We start from the raw sequence: 7,729 nt of genomic DNA, 5'->3' as shown, positions 1-7,729 counted from the left end.
GTACATAATGTATCAAACAAGACTAAACCACAATGGGGAAAGTTGAGTGAAGTTCAACCTCGTGCTTCTCTCTGTAGGCTGATATTTCTTCTGTGTGGCAGTCCTGGGGAAGCTACTGCGCGCCAACGCACACGCGCAGCTTAGAGGGAACATTGCTCCCTAATTGTTATGTAGCAAAATTTTGAAATTGTGTTTTTCACATTAGATCAAATCAAAGACTCAGAGCTTCAAAATAGTATATCATACACTACAGTTGAGGGACAATGGGAAAGTAATTCTGCTTTTAAAGTTGATAAACTTTTGAATGTTTTGGTACAGTAATTGGAGAGCTCTTCTTTGTCTACGCCTATTCACATCCTTCACATCTACTTAAGCTTTAGCCCCACCCATCTCTTTAAGGATTCACGAGGCCACCAAAGATTTTAAGACTAAAGGCTGGTTTATACTACGGGTGTGTTTGTAAATTTAATCAGAGGGTTTTCTGGGTGTTCGTTAACTCAGAGCGTTCGCTGATTGCCCATTCATAAATTCAGAGAGTTTTGTTTTCGGAGCGTTTAGAGTACAAACTAGATGCTCTGGCCAAGGACTAGGGTTGACTCAAGCATTCTGACCTAATAACAGCAGTCAAGCACCCAAGCTAACTGGCTAACATTGGCTAGATTACTAGCTACTTCCAGACACAAATGAGAGAACAGCTCACTAACCATTTTACTCACCCTAGCAGAGCTGGTTAGGCTGTTTTATGTTATCCAGAGCGTTGGTGACTGCAGCTGTGCTGCTGGCAACAATTTAATTACACTTTTTTGCCAACATTTACTGACACCAGCATTCGTAAATGTGCTACCTCATTACCAGCTATGTCTATTGACAGTTGTCGCAGTGACATCATGACCATTCTATTGAAGGGGTTACTCGCATAGTGGAATATTTTGTTTAGACACGTAGCTGGCTAGCTAGCTAAACAATTAACCATAATCCCAACTCATAACGTTACTAACCTGTATGAATCTGCAGGTAGCAAACCAACCAGGTTCAATGTTAGCTGGCTATGCAAATGAGATACGAATAATATTACCTGTAACGTTAGCTAGTGACCCAGTCAGCTAACGTTAGCTAGCTAGACTCTCTTACCTGTATACATGGATGCACACTTCTCCCTCTCTGTCACGGATTCTATGGTTACCCTTAGTTTGAAGATGTAATCCGGAGACCAGTGTTTTATACAACAGCCATCTGTGTTCTCCTTTTGACTCTGTCTCCATATTTGCAATCAAACCCAAGATTTTTTCTCCATCTCCTTAGCTATAATACTCTAATTCCACTGATTTTAAAACTCAGTCGACCAGAAAGTGGAGAGCAACACTTATGAAGTTCTGGTGCCAGGTTTCCTCCAGACATGACGCTTGGCATTCAGGCCAAAGAGTTCAATCTTGCTTTCATCAGACCAGAGAATCTTGTTTCTCATGGCCTTAGTCCTTTAGGTGGCTTTTGGCAAACTCCAAGCGGGCTGTCATGTGCCTTTTACCGAGGAGTGGCTTCTGTCTGGCCACTCTACTATAAAGTCCTGATTGGTGGAGTGCTGCAGAGATGGATGTCCTTCTGGAAGGTTATCACATCTCCACAGAGGAACTGTGGAACTCTGTCAGAGTGACTGTGCCTCAGCACAACCCTATCTCGGAGCTCTATGGACAATTCCTTCAACCTCATGGATTGGTTTTTGCTCTGTCATGCGCTGCCAACTGTGGGACCTTATATAGATAGGTGTGTGCCTTTCCAAATCATATCCAATCAATTGATTTTACCACAGGTGGACTCCAATCAAGTTCTAGAAACATTTCCAGGATGATCAATGGAAACAGGATGCACCTGAGCTCAATTTTGAGTCTCATAGCAAAGGGTCAGAATACTTATGTAAATAAAGTATTTCAGTTTTTTGAAAAAAATGCGCAAACATTTCTTAAAACCTTTTTTTTTCGCTTTGTCATTACAGGATCTTGTGGGTAGATTGATGAGGAAAACATTTAATTGAATCAATTTTAGAATAAGGCTGTAACATAACCACATTTGAAAAAAGTCAAATGGTATAAATACTTTCTGATAGTACTGTACAGGGCATGCTCTCTTTGAAGTGTAATACCATTTTACAACAGCAAAAAACACAGGGATTGGCATCTTCAACTTTACCACATGATATCAAGCAGCCAACGTGAGGCACAATGAAGAACATTTTTAGAAGGAGCAAAGGGAGGATGGGACGAGAGGAGTGGGATGAGATGGGAATACTGGCTCCAGCACACACAACATCCCCTTCAGCTCTCTCTGTCTCTGGCTGTTTGATCATCCACATCACAAGAGTAATTACAGGCACACAACTCTGGCAGGGACAGCTTGCCTCCACCAGCAGTGCTTTACACGCACGAAGGACATTAACGTCCCTCCCATTCTGTGCGCAATCTCCCAGATCCACCATACGTGCCCAACTCATGAAGATAGCATAGGCTCCATGCAATCCCCAATAGAATAATCATGATCTATATGAAGGGGCAATTTTGTTTGAATCTTATTTTGTTTTGTAAAATGATATCTCTCGACCCTCGAGCCCTGTATAGAAAGGCATTCCTTGACATCCTAATGCGAATGAAATTACCAACAAGGCCAACATTAACCAATATTTGGTGTTTAAGAATTATACAATTCAAGGGCTTCCCAGCTAACACATAACATTCTGAGAACCACATGTTTCATGGAGCTTGGTGAGAGCGTGGTTGTTCTATGGATATTTTGAACATAACCTTCTTGTCACGCTTGTCATCTTCCTCTGACAAGGAGTATGAAATGTCGGACCAATGCGCAGCGTGGTATGTGTTCATGAAGTTTATTTTATTCAACTCAGAACACTAAAACTAAAATAACAATGAGAATGAAACGAAACAGTCCTGTCTGGTGACATACACAAAGACAGAAAATAATCACCCACACCACACAGGTGGGAAAAGGCTACCTAAGTATGATTCTCAATCAGAGACAACGAACGACACCTGCCTCTGATTGAGAACCATACCAGGCCAAACACAAAACGACAACATAGAAAAAAGAAGAGACTACCCACCCAACTCACGCCCTGACCATACTGAAACAAAGACATAACAAAAATAACTAAGGTCAGAACGTGACACTTCTCACAATTTTCTGGAAATATTCCAGGATAGTTGCTTGGCTTTAAGACATTCTCAGCAAATTTAAGGACCTTCACAATTATATTTTTTTCTTTGTATTTTAGTACTTAAACAGAACATTTTCTAAATGTTCAAAGATGGTTACATTTCATTTCAATTTTGGTAATGTTCTAGGAATGTTCTCCAAGTGGTTTGACATTCGGAATGTTCTCAAATAGTTCCGAGAACATTAAGAAACAACGTTCTTCTGTGGGAATTTCAGCATAATGTTTCCTACAGGTTTTCTCGTGGTTCTATTTAAAGTCATGTTCTCAAATTGTTCAGAGAACATTAAGAAACAACGTTCTTCTGTGGGAAATACAGTACTTCAGCATAACGTTTTGTACAGGTTTCCTCATGGTTCTATTTGAAGTAATGTTCTCAGATTTTTCCGAGATCATTAAGAAAACCTTCCATAAAAACCACAAGAAAACTTTTGTAACGTTCAGAGAAGGGCACAGCAATGGGTGTGCCTGGGAGGGCATAGGCCCACCCACGTGGGAGCCAGGCCCAGCCAATAAGAATTTGTTTTCCCAACAAAAGGGCTTTATTACAGACAGAAATACTCCTCAACACCCCCCTACACTCCTCTGACGATCCTGCAGGTGAAGAAGCCGGATGTGGAGGTCCTGGGATGGTGTGGTTACACGTGGTCTGAAGTTGAGAGGCCGGTTGTACGTACTGCCAAACTCTTGTGGTAGAGAAATTAACATTCAATTCTCTGTCAACAGCTCTGTTGGACATTCCTGCAGTCATCATGCCATTTGCACGCTCCTTCAAAACATTGTGTTGTGTGACAAAACTTCACATTTTAGAGTGGCTTTTTATTGTCCCTAGCACAAAATCCACCTGTGTAATGATTATGCTGTTTAATCAGCTCCTTGATACCTGTCAGGTGGATGGATTATTTTGACAAAGGAAAAATGCTCACTAAACAGGGATGTAAACAAATTTGTGCACAACATTTGAGAGAAATAAGCTTTTTCTGCGTATGGAACATTTCTTGGATCTTTCATGAAACACTTTATATGTTGAGTTTATATTTTTGTTCGGTGTACATTCTATCTGAATCTAAATGAAAATTATACAAATCTAAAAGTAACTTAATGCCATTGCCAACTATGTAAAAATAGTCTACAGCCTGCAGGTAGAAAATATCCTGATATATAGATTTTTGAAATCCAAAAATCACATTGGCTACACATGGCCTGTCTGCAAATAACTTGAAATATTTTTAGCAACTATCAACTGGGTCGCCTGAAACTCGAGGGAGAAAACTTTAAATAAAATATAGAAATTATATAAAATATGCCCTCAGAGTTTCCCATGCCAGTGACCTCGGGACAGACACAGCTGTAGGCTATTGTAAAAACAGACTTTGTTAACTTGCTGTTTGAGATGAAGAAAAATTACTTTGAGAAACTCCACAGCTCATTAGCGGTGGTGAGACAATCAGAAATACTATCAGACATCCCCAAATGGGCACATTTATAGGCCTACATTTGCGAGCAGGCCATGTAGACAAGCCTACTTCTATATGCATAATCAGGTGTGCATCCTTACTCAACATTGACAGCAGCTTTTAAAACAAAAGATGAATACATTGACAACTCATAAAAGGAAAGACATTTTAAAAAAAAACTTTTTTCTCACAAATGTAGCATAGGTTGTGAGTTTTGCAAAACACATGTCCACTCCAACTACGAGTACTGTAGTCCTAAATGACTATAACAATTCTACAGGGTGTAAAATGTGGTGGCTTATTTCTGTATTTAACAAATGAAGAATAACAAACTTCACACACCAATCAGAGTTATACTTAAACTACATTTTTAATAATAATAAGAGCTTTGCAATAGCCTTTGACTTTCAATGATGCGCTATCTCTAATGAACCATTGAAAGTCACAACAGAGAAGTACAAAGATCTTTTATAGCCAAGATACACCCCTCTCACTCTACATGACGAACCACAGATCTTAGGAACAGTTCACAAAGGGACTTTATAATTGAGAAAAGAGTATCCCTTAGCCAGATAACATTCACTATAAATTATCGTTCAGTTTGGTCCCTGGGGCGAGGTTCTAATCTCGTTCTTGGTACTTCATAGCACAAAGACAGTACCTCATGTTATCTGGAATGCTCTTTAGGTTTAATCACCCAAAGACATTGTAAATCTCCTCTGTCAATGCTATCTCATAGAGGCCCATCCTCAGTGGAACACACACACACAATAGTTAACAGAATACTCTATTCTGTCGAATAAAACAACCATTATAATGCAATACAAGCATTATAACATAAGCTTGCAATTTTACACAACAAAAATGAACACCCGCCACCTGCAGGTAGATTTTGGCATTGGCAGGTAAAAATGGCAATTTCACCAGCCACATTGGCAGGTGGTCTGGGCTCCACAGTGCGAGCACTTCACTCACATTTCTGAATAACAAAGTATGATCACATTTATAGCACAGTAAATGCTGCAGTAGCTGTTTTCAAATTATTTCTGCATTTTGTTTCATAGCTGGTAAATTAATTGCACAAAGTCAAAGAACTACAAATCCTATAGCCTATCCTACCTACCTTGAGCTGCAACACTGCCTGGCTAGGGGCTGTGCACAGTGCACGTGAAGAGCTGACTGTCCACAGGCATAACAGTTGGTCTAATTTACTTGAAACAAAAGTCTACTGAAGTGAGACTGTCCTTGTGTTTCTTGGCTATTTGCATTGTTTTGTTCACAAGCTAAATTGTTTTTCAATGATTGAGTTTCAACTGCTAGGGAAGAGAAGACAACGCAGCTATTAGTCAGACTCTTAATCTCACAGGCACATGACTTTCAAGTCACATTAACATGGTAACCTCCCGCCTTAAAGGGGCAGGTGAACATTTTTAAAGGCTCAGGTGCAGTGGCGACCCATCATTCAGGTAAGGTGGGGCAGAGCCTATTTTGAGCCCCACCTGTTTAGCTTAACAAAATCAGGAATAAAGCTGAATACAAACATGGTCTCTTTTTTGCTTTCTTGAGTAAGGCAGTTCCAAAATACTGCTTTCTTGAGTAAGGCAGTTTCTCTGGTGGTGGGGCAGCCACCACCACAGGGGTTGGTAATGTTCTCTGGTTGCGCAGTGATTGGCTCAGTGTTCTGTCACTCATTGGGACACTACATCACTGCCAAATCTAAGGGTAGAGCTAAAAATTCAAGCCCCTTTGGTGCTGGCATAGTTACATAAGAAGTGCCCATCCAAAAAGTCTCAAGGTCATTGGCCACAGATAAAATGACTTCAAATCACATTATATCAGCTTTGATTGGACTGATCATGTCAACATCATACTTTCAAAATCTTAGCAAGCAAGTTAGCTGTCATCATCATTAATCAAGTCAACAATCTACTAGCAAATCCTTTTCCTTGTCATATGAAGAAATTATAGATAAAACGTATCGGTGCTCATCGGCCATTGGACATAAACATTACACAACAAGTTGGAAATTGCAAATTCCACAATGAGTGGTTTGTAAGGAATAGGTGGCTAACTGCAAGCATTGCAAAGCAATCACTCGCCTACTATTCAGTGGAGTGGATGTATGGTCCAAGTCTGGGTTTAAGGGTCTCTTTTCCAAGCTTTAATGGATAAACATTCAACATTGGCCATGCTGTCAATCCAGCATGACTTCTGCCGCGTTCAAAACAACTGAAAACTCGGAAGTGGGAATGTCACGTTCTGACCTTAGTTCTTTGTTTTGTCTTTGTTTTAGTATGGTCAGGGCGTGAGTTGGGGTGGACAGTCTATGTTCCTTTTTATATAATTTGGGATTTCTGTGTTTGGCCTGGTATGGTTCTCAATCAGAGGCAGCTGTCAATCGTTGTCCCTGATTGAGAACCATACTTAGGTAGCCCAGTTTCACTTTTGAGTTGTGGGTGATTATTTTCTGCGTCAGTGTTTGTTCCACATGGGACTGTTTCGTTTGTTTCGTTTAGTGTTCAGGCAAATAAACATCATGAACACCTACCACGCTACGCATTGGTCCTCCGATCCTTCCTACTAGGAGGAGGAAGACAACCGTTACAGGGAAACGTAAGAGTGGTGTCCCTGCAGGCCAACTCCCGACGGACATCCTCACGCAGACTGCACCGGTAGTGATCGATCAGGGCCCTGTCGTTCCATCCCACGCTGGCGACCAGGTTCCGGAAGTCCAAGGCGAACTCCTGTGTGCTCCTTGTCCCCTGCCTCAGGTGGAACAGATGTTCACCCGCAGCTCTACCCTCAGGTGGGTGGTCTAAAACTGCCGAAAGCAGCGGGTGAACTCTGCGTAATTGTCCAACACCGCTTCTCCTTCCCCCCATATGGCTTTCCCTGAGAGACAGGAGATGAGGGTGGACACGCTGTCACGTCCCGAAGCAACCGGGTGGACGGTCGCCAGGTATAGTTTCAGCTGGAGTAGGAATCCCTGGCATACGGCAGCTGTCCCATCATACTCCCTCGGAGCCAAATCCCACTGAGACCGGGTGAAGGA

The sequence above is a fragment of the Oncorhynchus keta genome, chromosome 11, assembly GCF_023373465.1.
Source record: "Oncorhynchus keta strain PuntledgeMale-10-30-2019 chromosome 11, Oket_V2, whole genome shotgun sequence".
NCBI lineage: Eukaryota > Metazoa > Chordata > Actinopteri > Salmoniformes > Salmonidae > Oncorhynchus > Oncorhynchus keta.
The sequence above is the reverse complement of the archived record's forward strand: the minus strand, read 5'-3'. Positions refer to the sequence as shown.